General features: G+C 36.2%; 1 protein-coding gene across 1 annotated transcript in view; it reads right to left on the reverse strand.

The window, feature by feature from the left end:
• slitrk6 (SLIT and NTRK like family member 6) overlaps positions 1-8,598 on the reverse strand; it is a 29,869-nt gene extending 21,271 nt beyond the window's left edge. The window contains exon 1 of the mRNA XM_004911827.4: positions 8,122-8,598. The gene's annotated coding sequence lies outside the window, so the exon portion shown is untranslated. The remainder of the gene's footprint in view (positions 1-8,121) is intronic.
• Between the last annotated feature and the right edge of the window lie 8,453 nt (positions 8,599-17,051).

A 17,051-nucleotide genomic window follows, 5' to 3' on the forward strand; every position in this document is an offset into this window, starting at 1 on the left:
GCTCAATGGCCTAAGGTTATTTTTACCTTATTCTTGCTCTCAGTGTTATGCTTAAGAAATAGTATCATTTTTGAAAATGTTGCTTACACTAGATTTTAGTGCATTTACTGCTCTAACACAGTTGGTATGGGTCTTTTAGCATAGGATGTGATGCACTGACCATGCCACTCAGGTGAGTTATAATTTACCTGGGTGTTGCATAGAAAGATTAAAGTCCATAACATACAGTGTCTGCCTGTAAGAAATGCATGAAGGCAAGTATAGCCAGTTGGCTTCAACATGAATAACATGTGGTGAGTACCTGCCCACTCAGGAACTAATTATTAAAATACTAAAATTCCAAAATGTTAGATTCTGTCCAGAGGTAATAAGTAGTTATATAACTTTTGTGATAGTTTGTTAGCGATACGTCTTTTGCAAAAGTACTAGAGATTAGTGCTTAGCTCAGTTTTCAACTTTGCTCTTTTTCTTAACAACAACCTTGAATAATAACATTTTATTCTCTACAAAGCTCTTGGCTGGTATTTAAATACGCTCATTGTTTTAAGAAAAATATTTTATTTCTCAAACAGGTACATAAATAATAAATTGCGCATATCTGTATATCCATTATGGTAATGAATGTCATGATTAGGTTTCTTTGTGGCATTTAGAATGCTAATCCAGGCCCATAATGAAGATCATTTATCATTAAGCTGTTTAGTCTACAGCAGATGATAGTTTTCTGCCTGCCAACGAACAGTGGATCAGGTTTTAACAAGAAGAAGGGGACAGAGAGGAACACACACAAAGAATTAGAGAAGGAGAGAGAGAGAGAGAAGGTCAAAGGTACATGATGAATTCAGCAAGGTATGTTAATTAGTAAGTAAGTGTGTTATACTATTGTGCTGTCAGTGTCATTAAATGTGACCTGTCTTTTACACTTGATATGAACTCAACCAGTTTGCCCCTTAAGTACAACCACCCCTTAAAGTCAGAGACCAACTCCAAGAAAAACAGCAGTACTCGAACAGCAATCGTCAGCTACTTAAAAAGTGCTGTTATTCTTAAAGGAGATGTTACATTTCTTTTAGTATATATCATATAGACAATGTATACAATTCTGTATTTTTAAATAGCATAATACATTTGCTTTAAAATTTAATCATGTCCTTTTCTACAAAGTGTTATTTAAAATGCCATTGGGTTGCTATGTTTTGTGGTTTAATGAATCAGAAAGTGATACTAGATTTTGTTATGATGATGATGATGATGATAATTTAATGCTTAGCTATCTGTCTAGATCTTATTCAATTCTAGCTGTTAACCAGCCACTGAACTTACCAATATTAAAGGCCAGTTGCAAATTATCTTTGAATGTCACTGTCTAAAGTCTGCATTTTTGTAATATATAATTGTAATGTGATATTTCCCTTTCTTGCAAGCAACTGTATCCCAAGAAACCTTCTATTGGGACAAGTGGGGATCACTCAATCAATCAATCAATCAATCAATCTCTGACTATTTTTAGATGCATATAGTAGTGAATATAGAAGCATATAGAAGTTCCAATCAGTGTCCACTGCCCACAAAAGAATGGTCCAGTGCACAGATTGCTTTAGAGAGTGTTTTGAAATAGATAGGACATTTATACAATGAATGTTATGGATATAAAAAAAAACAGTGCTAGACATTTTGCTATAGCAAAAAAGGTAAATCTGGGCTCACCACTAGTAGGTTGCAGTGTAATGAGGCTGTGACCACAAAATTCATACCAAGACAAGAGGTCCTCTGCACGCAATCAAGCCCACTCACCTGGTTTGAATCCACAATTGACAAAAATATTCCCATTGATGTAACTTTATTCCTTTGCTATTCAGACTAACCTCTTCCTCTGAATACAAACTACAATTTGCTTTTATAATAGGAGAAAGAGCTCAATATAACACTTAACAATAGACATAGATCTGCATGACTGTGCACAGATGTAATATATATGCTAGAACACTGGAAAGGAAATAAAAACTTTCCTCATGCTGGTATTTAATACCAGTCAAATGAAAAAGATGATTTAAACCTATTCAGATAAATGTTGGCGTTGCAATAACAATAGTTACTTACACACATACATGGATAAACTGTCCCAAACTGAACCTATTTAGGGAATGTATACTGTAGTTAACGTCCAGAACTGACTTTGGCCATGTAGTGTCCTCCATAACAACATTTTTAAAATGCACCTGGAAATATGGCACAATAAACATCCAAAGTCATCAAATAGCAGCAGTAGTTTAAACTCTCAAAAAAAGAAATGTTTTATTAAGTGACCATATGGAACCATCATTCATTTAGTGTCCTGAACCACCTAAAATAATTTGTACAGTACATACAACCATACTAAAACAAGCCCCCTGGTCATCACTCCATAATTTGTGGATTACAACCTAGGTACTGTATATAAGGATAAAACAAGAGTCAATGTAAGTTCAGCTATCAAGGATCAGCTAAAGGTAATGTATATGCTTTCACTTCACACAAATTTGTGCTTACATTGGTAAATCTAAATGCACCCCAACACTTCTTTTCTTTTGGTACTCTTTATTAATAAACAAATGATGAAGTTAAAATAAAAGAAAAGAGGCTTTGTTCAGTACAAAATGCCCTGCACCATTTAGTCTTCTGAATTACTATCACACTAAATGAGTTACAACTCATTCTAATTAGTGAGTAGCTAATTGCTGTGAGTCTACTGGGATGGCTTTAATCAATAATTATTGAAGTGATGGCCCACATAAGTGCCACACCTGGAAACAAAATGTCCCATGTGACCTTACCCCATCACCCATTAGTAAATATATTTATATCGCAGTTAAAGCCTAGCAAATTGCATATGCCCTCCCTTTTAGAATGTAAGCTCTTGCGAGCAGGGCCCTCCTCCTAGTGTCTCCGATCCTCATCCAATGTAACTGCAAACCATTTTTGTGAATTGTTTATATGTACATGTTAACTGTTATATCTTTTAATCCCCTCTATTCTGTAAAGTGCTGCATAAATTGATGGCACTATATAAATAATAATAATAATAATATGTTTCTTTAATTGTTAACTACAGACTTTGTTGCATGTAGATACGTGTAGCTACTGTGCATTTAAAAGGATGTATTATGTGCAGCAGCTGCAGGGCCTACACTTTACATTGCAACTGCAGCTAGCTACAACATTTAAGCTGTACTTTAGAAGAATAATAAAGTTTATCTGTATATAACACTATAGCTACAATTGGCAGGAGTCACATTGTAATAAACAGGATTATTTATTTGATACAGGAAAAACGTGTTAGAAACCTGCAAATGGAAAACAACTATTTCTAACAGATTAATATTTTGTTATATGCTTCAAAATTTTATTGTATTTTACCTTACATGACATAAAACATTTCACTGCATCTTACTTTAATCCTGTTAGAGCTTTGGTGAGGCATTGCATGTTATACTTTAAAAATAAGAAAGACTGCAGTCCATATTGTTATGTATAACATGATACTAGAATGCAAAACAATGGAAACATGTAATTTTACGCTCTGTGGCTTGACTAACCAGAATTTGCATTTTAAATATGATAACAAGGAAGTAGTATATGTTATTACAATTATGGAAAATTTCTACTGCCTCTTGTGGAAGAATGCTTTTAATTAGTTTAGTTGGCAGGTATTCATAAGCTTCATATTTTATTTAATTCTGAGGAAACACTCAAAGTAAAACATGATAAATGAATTTCAATCTTTGTTGGTAAGGAACATTTGGTTAGGCCAATGGAACAAGGGGCATTTGTCAATTGCTTCCATTCAGCAGAAATCAGTGGCAAACCAGACCCCCCTGTTCAGCTTACTATGAAATGTAACGCACATGGAGCAGTGACAAGCAGACTTTTGGTGCAAAACACTCATGCAAGTGCTTTGGTGCTAATGTCACTATTCCGCACGCCACACCCAGGGCACTTTACATTCAGCAGTATTAGGAGTGATAACAAGCAGACAGGGGTGTTTTCTGCCAAATGGCAATGGAGGACAAAGGACAAAACTCCCAGTGTGTCACAAAAATCAGAATTTTGCAAAATGCTTTCCGTTATAATCAATAGAAGTGTGACATATTGACACAATTTAAGAGCCATTTTTATAGCTAGCCACAAAAAAACACAAAAGCACTTGAAACACTCCTCACATTTATATTGAAATAACTTGTCAGTCAGCAAATGTCAATTGCCTGGATGTCTGCAAGCCTGGGGCTGTTCAGGCCATTTGGTGGCTTGTTTAAGGGAACATATATTACAGGTAAGAAATGGAATGACTCCTTTCTTCCAAAGTAAGATTTTAATTTATTGAATAATGATTAAGTAAGAAATCTAACTTTTACAGTCAGACCTTTTTGGGTTCTCACTCAGCAACGTGTCCCTCTTTGGGTCACCCTTTTTCCTAACAATAAGGTTCTCACCTAGACACTGCCTGATTGGTGCTGGTCCCTCATCTTTTTGTTCCAATATATATGGAGGATTTTAAATGAATTCAGGAATCTATGAACTAAGATTAAGGAAAGGTTTTCCAATGTTTATTTTATAATTTTATATAATTTTATTTAATTTTACCTGTGCCAGGTAGAATTTAGAAAGATGGTGGGAGCTAAATGTGTGACTAAAGTCTTGGGGGCCCATTTACTAACCATTGATATTTTTATTTTAACTCGAATCAAATTTTTACAGCAAAAAGTAGCAAAGAAAAAAACTCTGCAACTTGTTCGAAATTTACTATGCGTCTAAATGGCTTGGAATCCGAATTCGACAATTTGGCACCTTAAATCTTCAGAGTTTATGTAGAAGTCAATGGCAAAGGTCCCTTCCCTTTCCTTAAAGTTCTTTCTTTTGTCTCAAAACTTTAGAGATTTCGCTGGGTTCTGTCTGAAAACTTGACTTTTTCAAATTGTCGCTGTGACAATTCAACAAAGTCTGGCGATTCCAAAAAGTCTAGTTTTTTGCAACATTTTGTCACAGTGACTTGCAACTTTTTTTTTAGTAGATATCAGACATTTGAGAAAACAAGTTTAGCTGCATTTGAAAATAAAAAAAAATAAAAATCATGCATTAATCAGTTTTAGTAAATCTGGTGTAGGAAAAAAGAGTTTGGGTTTTTGGAGAACAACCAGATTTTTCCTTGAGGTACAACCTATATAGCCTTGATTGATTGCACCTAAATAGAATGGTGTCCAAGGAGGTCCACTAAGCTCGAGGAGAGAATGACTGAAGGAGTGTTTAAACTAGGCAAGGGGATGAGTTAAAACTAGACAAGGCCATGAGTTATGGAGAAGCTTATGTAGATAGGGGTGAGGGATTAGGATCACAGGGGAGGACTAAGGGGGTCACATACTGTAGTATACCTGTCAAAATGATCCCATTATCCCAAGTGAACCATCTAACAGTTACTCCAATGAATGTACACATCAGACCAAAGAGTAGTTACCTGCACTCTTTGCGTGTCAAATAAAATGGGAGAGCTGGATTGCCTTTACAGAAATGGATGATATAATTGGTACTACTGAGACATTTGCCTGGGCTGTGATTTTGGTTGGTTAAATCCCTTTAAGGAGGGACAGAGGAGTTCAAAAATTAGAACTTTATGTAAAGACAGAACTAAAGCTGTGCAATAAAGCAATTATCAAGGACGGCAATGGGGTGTGGGTGTGTGGAAGTCCTTCGGGTATTTCAAGAAAAGATTTCAAGAAAATTATTACTGGTGAATGCTACAAACCACCTTATATAGAGATGGCCATACACACTGTGATCTAAGGTGGGTGATATTGGGCTAATTTGGTTACTTGGCCCTAGGACCAAACAATTCAATTAAAATTACGGGCATAGGCACAGTCGGACCGAGGACCACATCAATGAGCCGATGGAAAATCCAATGGAAAATCAAACCTACCCAATCAAGATCTAGCCAATTTTGAAAGCTGAGACAAAATTACAAATCCAAAAGATAAAAATATGCCATCTAAGAGCTATCGAGATTATGTAGAAGTTAATGGCAGGTGTCCTTTTTACAACTAGACCCTTAGTATCAAATGTAGGTCAATTCGTTGATGAGAGCAGAAATAAAGCAGTGATTGTAAACTTTGATTCTGTTTACACAACCGAGCAACCAGCTAAAAAAGTGGTAGTGTATTGGGGACCTTTTTGGGTGAGTTAATCAGATAAAGTGCTGTCTTGCATAAAAGGACTTTAACTCAAGGGATGAAAACATAATTATGCCTCTTTATAGATCCCTGGTAAGGCCTCACCTTGATTATGCAGTGCAGTTTTGGACCTCCAGTCTTTAAGAAGGATATTAATGAGCTGGATAGTATACAGCGACATGCAACTAGACTGCTTAGAAATCAAGGAACTGAAATTTTATTGGAAGCAGCAATGGTAGTTCTTTATGGTTAGTGCTGTGAGGTTGTAGAATGACAGGTGTTGTTGTGATGACTGATTGTATTAATTTAAGAGTGGCTTAGATGACTTCTTGAACAAGCCTTATATCCAAGGCTATTGTAATCTTTAAATATACAGTTAGTACAGGTACTGGTATATATAATTTATATATGTGAGTGTGTAGATAGGTCTTTATATGTGTGTGTGTATATATATATGCCCTGGGGTTCTTTTGGAAGGGTTAGAGCTAATGTACTTTTGTCTTTTTTCAGCCCAAATTAATTATGTAACATCAAAATAACCAATTAATAGAAGTAATAACATATCAACACATTACAAATCTAACACAATACTATAACAGAAACATTCACAAATCTTTACTCCTTTGCACACTGGACTGAAAGGCTGGAATAGCCTTGTGTGACATTGCTTAAGATCTATGGCACATGTAGCATTGTGGTTACAGTTTTTAATTGTCATTGATCAAATTTCTGCATGCCATTTCCCATTAAGACCAGTGGAAAGCCTGGTAAGTAGCCCTTATCGGGAGATTGTCACCCAGATGTGTCTCACAGGTGTAACAGTAAGTGGCATTTTTATCTGAGTAGCAATTTAAATGCTGTGAGTACCAAGTCCTAAACATCCTTTATAACAGAGAGATTCTATTACTGCAATTTCCTAAATTTGCAGTGAGGCAGTAAAGAAAGCCAACTTGCTGTTGTTGGACTTCAGCTCCCTTACAATGTTTTAAAAAGTCTAACAAGCAAGGAAATGAACTTAATAGTTGTCAAATGAACTGTAAAGGTTTGGAAGCCATGGCTTAAATTAACAGTGAATGTCAACTTGCTTGCCAAGGTTAGCAGCAACAGCCCACCGCCCAGCATCTCTTTCTCTGACAAATGTTTGATCTTACATGGTGGCCTTTATAAAAATCCCGCCAGAGGAAATTTTACCAGCCTGCCCTCTTGGCCAGTATCCCATTGGATGAAGTACAAGCTCCCATACATGTCAGCCTATTTTACATGCAATAAAAGTATCATTTAGTGTTATTTCCATGCTAGAGAGTTTTGTATTTCCAAATTGTTTGGAATGGAACAAAAATGACCATACTATATTATACTGTATACTGTATTTATGTGATTTATACAAATGCTTTATGTAAGGATGCAAAGCTTTGCAAACTAAATGCATAAAAGACTCACAATCCCTTTTACCATAGCAGTATTTTAGATTTATTTCAAATATTTGTATGTTCTCTTGCAATGTGAATATAACTTTCTAAAGTTACAGTTTTACTTATGCCCCTTTTTCTATTTTCCTATGGTTACCAATACCCTCCATGCAGGTAGATTTTGAGATGTCATCCTACATAGATTGCTTGTTATCATTTGACTAATAACACCAAGTACTGACAAGATCATCCTGTAAATATGCAAAGACAATGTATACTATTATAGAACAGCTTTCACCCTACTCCTAACGGTTACATAGAAGGTAAGACATGTGTTGTATATAGTACAGATTAACAGAGAATATTAGGAAAACACATTATACTGGAAAAGAAAATCTCTGCCAATGCTACACAGATCCAATTTGTTCTGAAGGTCACTAAGTGCAGTACATGAATAAAGCTTTGTTTTCACTTATAGTATACATTGTGCGGTAGCCAGGATAAATTCTTACCTGGAGAGAAAACACAGCAACAAAATCCAACGGAGCAATAATGTTACTCACAAAGGTGCAGTGACCGTTCTACTCTAACTGATTGGTGTTCGTCTTCTTGAAAGGAAAACCCCCTTAATAGGGATGAGCATGCTGGTCGCACAGTTCACATGGCTGCACACTCAATCCTATTCAGGCAGATCCCTGCCGTTTTAATGGGGAAGACACTGAAGATTTATCTGTTCTGTTTGCAGCCAGGATATAGTAGTTCATCCAATTTTATGTTCTCTTTTCTTAATTAAAATGCAGAGCAGACGTGTCAGTTATCCTGAATTTCTCTTGATGGGTTTAAGCATGTGCAAGCTTTTGTGAAGGAAAGCAAAGAACTGTATATTTAATTATAGGAGCAAAGCTTTCCTTCTGTGCAGATCCAGTACATGCCTGTGTCTCTGCTCTCACTCGTCTCTTTTCTAGTCTTTCTTGTTAGCTCAGATTACTATTAGTCAGATTGCCAGAAGCAGGGAAGTAGGCGTAAACTGGAAGATTTCTTACTTTCTGACTTCAAGCCCATCCCAGACAGAGAGGTAAAATCATGTTTGTGGATCGTCTTACATGTCGTAGAGGCTCAGCTCCACCTTTCTACAAAGCACAACTGCAAATTATAGGATGTTCTGTTAATTAGAGGTTTGGGCATTATGTAAATTGGAACCAAAACTGTAGCAGCTTCATAACTGAAAACATGTCCAAAATCTACTCAGCCCCCCTCCCAGTACCTATAGAGCAGCTTCAAAGCTGCAATGCATTTTGCTCATAATGCAACCCACACAAATGCAAAAGGTACTGATATTTCAAAGGTTAACACTCTCAGTCTCTGTAATGTGTAAACTACAACTCCTAGTGGCCCCTATTCTATTTTAAATTAATGCTTTATGGTTGTAACCACTGGGCACAAGCATTTACTGTAACTTTTTCTTTTAGAGCTGATATTGCAATAGAAAATACTGAAAGCCAAATAATGTGTACCATAAAAGTGAATGGATTGCATTGACCCCTTTATATTGTATTAGTAATTATAAGTGTGGATGTTCTCTGGCTCAGTTCCTTACATGGTAATAAAAAACAATTTGTTTACAATTTAGAAAGTTCTCTACAATTTTGAGTAAAATAGAAAGAACCCCTTCTCCAGAAACCATCGAGCCAAGGTGCCTGTTGCGCCTTTTAATGTAAATGAGGAACAAAGGTGCCCTGTACTTTACACTTGCCAATGACATGGGTGTAAGCGCATGGTTTCATTTGCACTGTGCCAAGCATATCAATCAAATTGAGGAGAATGCAGCATTCTTGCCCCACCCACCTGACACACATTTTCTGCAGGTAGAACATAGTTAATGCTAAATTTTCTGTAATAAGTGTTCAGTTTGCATCAATTTGTGGTACTGCATAAGGTAAAAGCTGCAGGGGTAGGGGTTGGGTTTAGGTAACATGCTTTAGGAACGTACTTTACCATTATTATTTTGAGTTTATTCTGCCTTACATTTATTTACAAATGTTATACACCAGTCAGCCCTTAACCTCAGTTGTGGCCAATTCCCTGAAGCTAACACTGCTTATAATGTAGCAGCATTGTATAATATTGTATAAAAAAGTCACAAGCATCAAAAAAGTTGTGCGGCACCCGTGTTTCCCGTTTTGCAAATTTTTCAGTAGTTTCGCAAATTTTTCGCCAAAGCCAAACAGGACAAATTCGCTCATCACTACTAGCAAACAGTAGTGGAAAACGTAATGCCTCATTTGAAAACAGGTACAGTTCTACTTTTATAATCAGGTAAAACATGTTCTGTGCTGCATTATCTTTATAACATCAGTGCCCCACAACGCTTGGAAATCATATGAAGAAAACTAGTTACCAGGGCTACAGCACCCAGACCATACTGATTCCTGCTCTCCGCCATTGGTCACTAACAAGTGACACAAATGTAAGTGACTTGCGACACCCAGTACGAGCAATTATTAGTCAAATTAAAATGGGATCATTAACTGGAATATTTGTACCTGGCTGGTAACCCATAACAAACAAACAGTAATTATCCTTGTTCAGACACCTCCAGGAAGGCTAGCAAAAATGTAATTGGTTGTCGCAGGTTACTACACTGTATATAAATTGGGACTATTGTTATTATTCAATCATTAATAAACAGTAGTCCCTTTGCATTTTGTCTGCCACTAGTGATGGCTAAATTTTTCAGCAAGAATGTATTCATGGTGAATTTCATTTCACTGGTGGATTTTTTCACAAAATGGGTGACAAAATTCATTGCGGAAAAATTTGACGCACAACCAAACATTGTCACCTGCTTTAAAAACTTTTTTCGACATTGTCGCAAATTTTTCACCAAAGTGAAACTGGACAGATTTGCTCATCACTATCTGCCACTCAGATTACAAAATTGGTAAAGTCCTATCATTTCCTTTTTCCCTGTGTTGATAAAACTGTACCTTGTACAGGTATGGGATCCCTTATCCGGAAACCTGTTATCCAGAAAGCTCCAAATTACGGAAAGCCCATCTTCCATAGACTCCATTTAATCAAATAATTCAGAATTTTAAAACTGATTTCCTTTTTCTCTGTAGTAATAAAACAGTACCTTGTACTTGATCCCAACTGGGATATAATTAATCCTTATTGGATGCAAAACAATCCTATTGGGTTTAATTAATGGTTTATTGATTTTTTAGTAGACAAAGTATGGCGATCCAAATTACAGAAAGACCCCTTATCAGGAATACCGTTGGTCCCGGGCATTCTGAATAATGGTCCTTTACCTGTACTTGCTGGTAACTAAAGCTGGCCATACACGCACTGATAAAGTCACGCAAAACGTAATTTTATAAGATTTTTAGACCGCGTGTGTGTCCAAATTATTGTTCCGATATTCCATGTTCAGAAAATCCTCCACTTTGTTATTTTTAGACCTTTATCCTGCAATTTTAGTCTGAATGTTAGTTTTAGATTGTTGCATTTAGACGTACGACTGATATCCTAAGGCTCGTCGGAAGAAGACTAAAATATGAATGTGTATGGCCATTAGTGATAAGCGAATTTCCCCATTTCACCATTGGAAAATTGTTCAGCAAACCTTCTGTGAAATTTTGCTGAAAAAATGTGTGGTTGCGTCAAAAATAGTGCGGTTCAATAATAAAAAAAAAAAAAAAGACCGTGTCAAAAAGGCACAGCCATGTCTTAATAGGCGTGGTCACGTCAAAAGGGAGCAGTTGCATCAAAAAAGGAACAGTCAAGTAAAAAAAAAGGGCGTGGTCACATAAAAAAGGGGCGCGTTTGCATCAAAATAGGTGCGCACTTTAAAAAAGTACCGCATGTCAAAACAACAGCAACATCGAATCTGTAGCTCTAGCATGAAGATCTTCTGTATATTTTACATAGTATATTTGCCCTTGTTTTGTTTTGTTCAGACTTTTATTTAGGGGGGTTCAAGGAAGATTCTTTTTAAAAAGGGGCTGATTTTCTAAAATGTTTTTCATTGGCTTTCACACAACAAACCACAAAAAAAGAGGAAGTTTGTGAATAATAATTAAAGGATAAACGACAGGTTGCACACACACATATTTTCTGATGTGTATTTAACCCAAGGAAAAATGAGTCACTCAAACTAGTAAGGGAATGTAATGACTAAGGACACATCTGCAGAGAACAGAAACAGATTTTTCACTGGAAAAAAGCCTTTTCACCTCAGTGCATGCACACCTGCTTCTCTTCAGAAATATTGTTTGTCAGATTCTCTTTACTTGGCTTTCTCTTTTCTTCTATGCCACTCTCCCGTCTGTTGTTTACTCACCCTGCCACCCCTGGGTGCCTGTTCTTACACTCCCTGCTACACGTAATCATTTAAGCTTTTTTATTGTATAGGTATGTAGGCCAGCTTATGCACACCTTTTTGGAAAGCATATTTATATTTAGTCTAAAGCTCAGTGGATTTAATCCATGTAATAGTGGGGCATATCTATTTAATAATCAGTGTTTTAACATTGCAGGCCTTGGCTTTGTTTTTGAGCTGATTAATACTCTATGCAACACCGTCATTTCTCTGAAACAGTACATTGTTTGATACAAGCATTTCCGAGAAAACATAAGGTCACTGGTATATAAATGTAATCTCGCTTTGTAAAATAATAATAATTATAGTAACAATTACTATTATTCTTTCTTAAGTAAACAGTCCAACATTCAGTCCATTCTTTTTGTGTCTATGGAACTATAGAACGTTCTAAGGCATTGATAGGCAGCAGGGCAAATGTTTCTTGTTCCTCTTAGACACCTTTGCTGATGAACTGCTAAGCTCAGAGTGACTGGTTTCAACACCTTGAATCTTAGAAAGCTAATTATTTATCCTACTTACAGTACAAGTATGGGACCCATTATCCAGAATGCTCCGGACTTGAGGTTTTCCAGATAAGGGGTCTTTCCATAATTTGGATTCCCATACCTTAATTCTACTCAAAGATTATTCAGACATTAAATAAACCCAATAGGATTGTTTTGCCTCCAATAAGGATTAATTGTATGTTAGTTTGGATAAAGTACTGCTTTATAATTACAGAGAAAAAGGAAATCATGTTTAAAAATTAGAATTATTTGCTTATAATGGAGTCTATGGGAGATGGCCTTTCTGGACAACTGGTTTCCGGATAACGGACCCCATAGCTGTACTGTGTTTTTCAAACAATCCTTGACAGATGCCGATCTTTTGCCTTTGCGAAAGCCCTTGAGATGAATGAAACATACTGTACATATGGTGCAGTTTTTTCCTTTGAAGCCCTACAATACCACTCTTTGTTAATATCATTTTTCTTTAAGGATACTTATCTATCTCTGACAGTGGTTTCCTGACTCCCTCTTTTTAAGCAATTAGTTTAGGCTAATGTGGTGGCTAGTGTAGGAGGAAAAATAAGCAAGGTATTTAAGGGGCGTATTTATTATGCTGTGTAAAACTAATTCGTCAAAAAAACAGAGTAAAAAGCTGTGTAAAATAAATGGAAAAGAACGCCAGATATTACGCCGGATATTATGCTGTTATTTCTGGTGGAAGAAAAAACGCGTTAAAAAATATTCCGATTTTACACTGTTTTTACGCGATTTTTACACAGCGAAGCCTGGCGATGTGTGGCAAATTTTCTCACAGTTTTTAACCCAGCATAGTAAATATGCCCCTGAAAATCCGCCACACATCGCCAGGCTTCGCTGTGTAAAAATGGCGTAAAACCGGCGTAAAATCGGCGTAATTTTTTACACACGTTTTTTCTTCCACCGGAACTTATGGAAAATAACGGCGTAATATCCGGCGTTCAGACGGCGATCTTTTCCATTTATTCTACACAGCTTTTTACTCTGTTTTTACGGCGAATTAGTTTTACACAGCATAATAAATACGCCCTTTAAGTGTTGGCATTTTTTTTCTTACCAATTACTCATGCCCAGTGATAGGGAAGTCTTTGAAGTTAGAGTTAGTCTAGAGTTTATGATAGAACCATACACCTCCCAAATATATCACATTTTTTCTCCAGGCATGGATTTGCAGCAAAATTCCAAAGTTCGCCATTGGCGAATTATGTCACGAAACTTCTGCAAAATGTTGCAGTCACATCAAAAAGCACGCCTGCCTCAAAAAAAAAAAACGCCCGGTACCCGCGTTTTTTCAAATTTCTCACCGTTTTTCAAATTTTTTTGCAGTTTAGTGAATATTACGGCAAAGCGAAATGGGACAGATTCGTGCATCACTAATCACAGGCAAAATGGGCAAGGGTGTCGCACACTGAACACCTTTAGTACAGCTTCTAATAACCACAATAGCAGAAAATGCAGTGTGCTTCCTTGAATGTCATTGCCATATGTTTAGAATGGGATAACAAGTGAAGACTGTCTATTTTTTGCCCTATATATTGAGATTGTTCCTAGATTAAATGTTTTGAAAATGGAACTGCATTATTACCATATTTTGTTTTTGTTGGTTTGTTTTCCTCATTTAGCTTTGTTCCATTCACAGACTATAATTTTTCAAATTATCTTTATACCTCAAATAGTGCATATTTTGTATGTATTTCATCTATTCTCTTTTCAGCTTTTACAGTTTTGTCAGAATCAGGATAGTTGCCTGATTTGAATGATGTCCTCCAGTTCACACATCAATCCAAGTGTGTAGAAGCCTAGCTAGAGATGGTATACCTGGGAAACTCAGTCCAATGATGAATTAGAATTCAGCTAGCTGATAACCTGCAGTAAGCTGTACAAGCAGCAAGCTATGGTTAGAATATAATTTATCAGTCGTTGCACAGTTCCATAAGTTCTTGGATTCATCATTTTATCTAGTCTCTTTATTAGAGATGTAGCGAACTGTTCGCCGGCGAAAAAATTTGCGCGAACATCGGGTGTTCGCGAACGCGTATGTTCGCAGTTTGGGTTCGCGCAGCGTTTTCCGCCGCGTTTTTTATCGTCGCAAAAGTATTGTACAATACGCCGCACAAGTCACACATGGCGTTTTTCCGCAAAACTTTTTTTTTAGGTTCGCTACATCCCTACTCTTTATATTACTTATTATGTTTTCTATTTGCATTTATTATAAACAGTCTTTTTGTATGTATCTAATAATGGCTTTTCCAGTTTATGGGCTCCTGCTTACAGTTTGTAAATGTACTCCTCAGCACACATATACCTAAACATTTTGCATACCCTGGCATTAGTGCACACAATTACTACCTGACACTAAAAAAACCCTGAATAACCCATCTCTACCTAGATCAGCTGTCCTACCAGGGAAGAATCCTGAAAAATCAAACATGATTTGTTTAGGTGGGTACTAGGTAAATGTTTTCATAGAATATCAATATAATAATGAAAAACAAGCAAAAAAATCAAATAAAAGTTTCAATATTAATCCCTTCTATCCATAGTTATGAGTATATTTTTATTTGGTACATATTTTGCTAAATTAAAACAGACATGTATATAGTTTAGGAATGTAACTGGCTTCCCAGCTGACAGAACCTGTTAAATCAATGATTGGCATGCTAACTCATATGTAAGCCATTATTCTGATGTCTCCCTGTCTCCCTGTATCCCTGCTATTTCTGACTGCCACTTATGGGACTTTATGCATTTCTGACACACACATGGGATCTCTCTGATCTCTCTCTGGAATCTCTCCATTCAAAGTGGAAGCAGAGGGCTTGGTTGAAGGACATAAACATGGAGGAATAGTTATGAGTTTTGAAGGCATTATTTTATCTATGTATTTTTATAAAGTATGCACTATATAGAGTGCACATAATTCCATGTAAAATTGAGTGTTAGGAAAAAAGTCTTGGCTCGTTCCACTGGTCAGGATAGCTACATATAATGACCTATCTATACACTCACATACATAAACCCTATATACCAACATCAATACTAATTGCAGATTTTAGTATCCAGACTTGCTACAAGAACCTGGAGACCCTATTGATGTTGCCATGCTTATGTTCCATAGTTAGAGATGCAGAAATTAGGTAAGGGACCCATGCAGAATACAATTTTAAATAGTCAATGCTATTTAATGATTGGTTGCTAAAGGGTTGCTAGAATTGGAGCAAACATAACCCCTTTCATTACATTCTGTAGGCAAAAACACGAGGGACAGGTGATTGCCCTGGGCTTGAAAGATCAGCACATCCATAGAGTGAATAGCCCAGGAATGCACAGTGCAAATGCCTGTCTTTAATATGCAAACAGCTTCTACAGCAGCGGAGAAAAATATTTTTTCAGAATGATTCTGCAAAAACAATTGGGAAATAGTGGCATCTGTAAGGGGAGTGGCAAACCTCTAGCTTATGTATAGAGACACAATCCAAAATGTTTATGAAAAGCAACAGTGGAATCCTGTTTAGAAGAATACCATATTTATTCAAAAGGTCAGATATAAATGTTCAAGATGAAATTATAAAGATAAGGAAAGCTAAACTGAGTAAAATATTGTAATACTCCTTATTGTTTGCTATCTTTACTTACCACTAAAATTGAACACTGACATTTTAAATGCAGGCATGGATTTAAAAATTAAACTGTCAGAAAACTCTAGAATTCGGTAGCAGAAAGCTGTCAAGATCCATTTAAACCAATGCATATCAGTTTGTGTTTGAATGAAAATCATTCTAGCACTCTACTTACTCAAGAATTCTCAAGTTCTCCAAAATTCTCAAATTACCTCAGCATTAAATTCTATGGGAACCTTGCACAATGTGAGGAAACCTTCACTAGGCCTCTTCACACTTGAGCAAATTCACACAAAAAACATAAATACTCAAGACTGGTAAAATACATGAGAAACGTAATGCAATGCTTCTCACAGGTGAGATGCACTAAGGGAAAAGAGAGAGTTATATTTAAACTTTGAAAAATCTGCCCTTGGGCTTGCATATGGTGACATATTAATTATAGCCATAGGGAAATTAAATTACTTGCTCCATCAAGTAATGCAGCCAAACATGATAGTAAGATGAACTAAAAATAAATGTTATTACTTACATATAAGTTCAATTTAAACACAGGGGAAGGAATTACTCTAGGCAAAGAAGTATTCATTCAAACGGGCATTTCTATAAGAAGGATCTACTCTACTACTCTTAGGGGCCGATTCATTAAAATTGGAGTTTGCAATTTTTTTTACAATTACAGAAAAAGTGTGACGAAAGATGCAAATGCATATTTACTCAAGAATATTCTTAACAACCGCGAATAGTCGGTATTTCTAAAAAAGAAAAATCAGCGAAAGGTCGCTAAAAGCTGGTGAGCTGCAATAGAAGTCAATGGGAATTGTCTCTAACAACTATTTGTTTATTTGTTTTCCGAGTTTATTAAAACATTTAAGTTTTTTAATTAAATGAAACAATGTGATTCTCTTCAG

The sequence above is a fragment of the Xenopus tropicalis genome, chromosome 2, assembly GCF_000004195.4.
Source record: "Xenopus tropicalis strain Nigerian chromosome 2, UCB_Xtro_10.0, whole genome shotgun sequence".
In the NCBI taxonomy this organism is placed as follows: Eukaryota; Metazoa; Chordata; class Amphibia; order Anura; family Pipidae; genus Xenopus; species Xenopus tropicalis.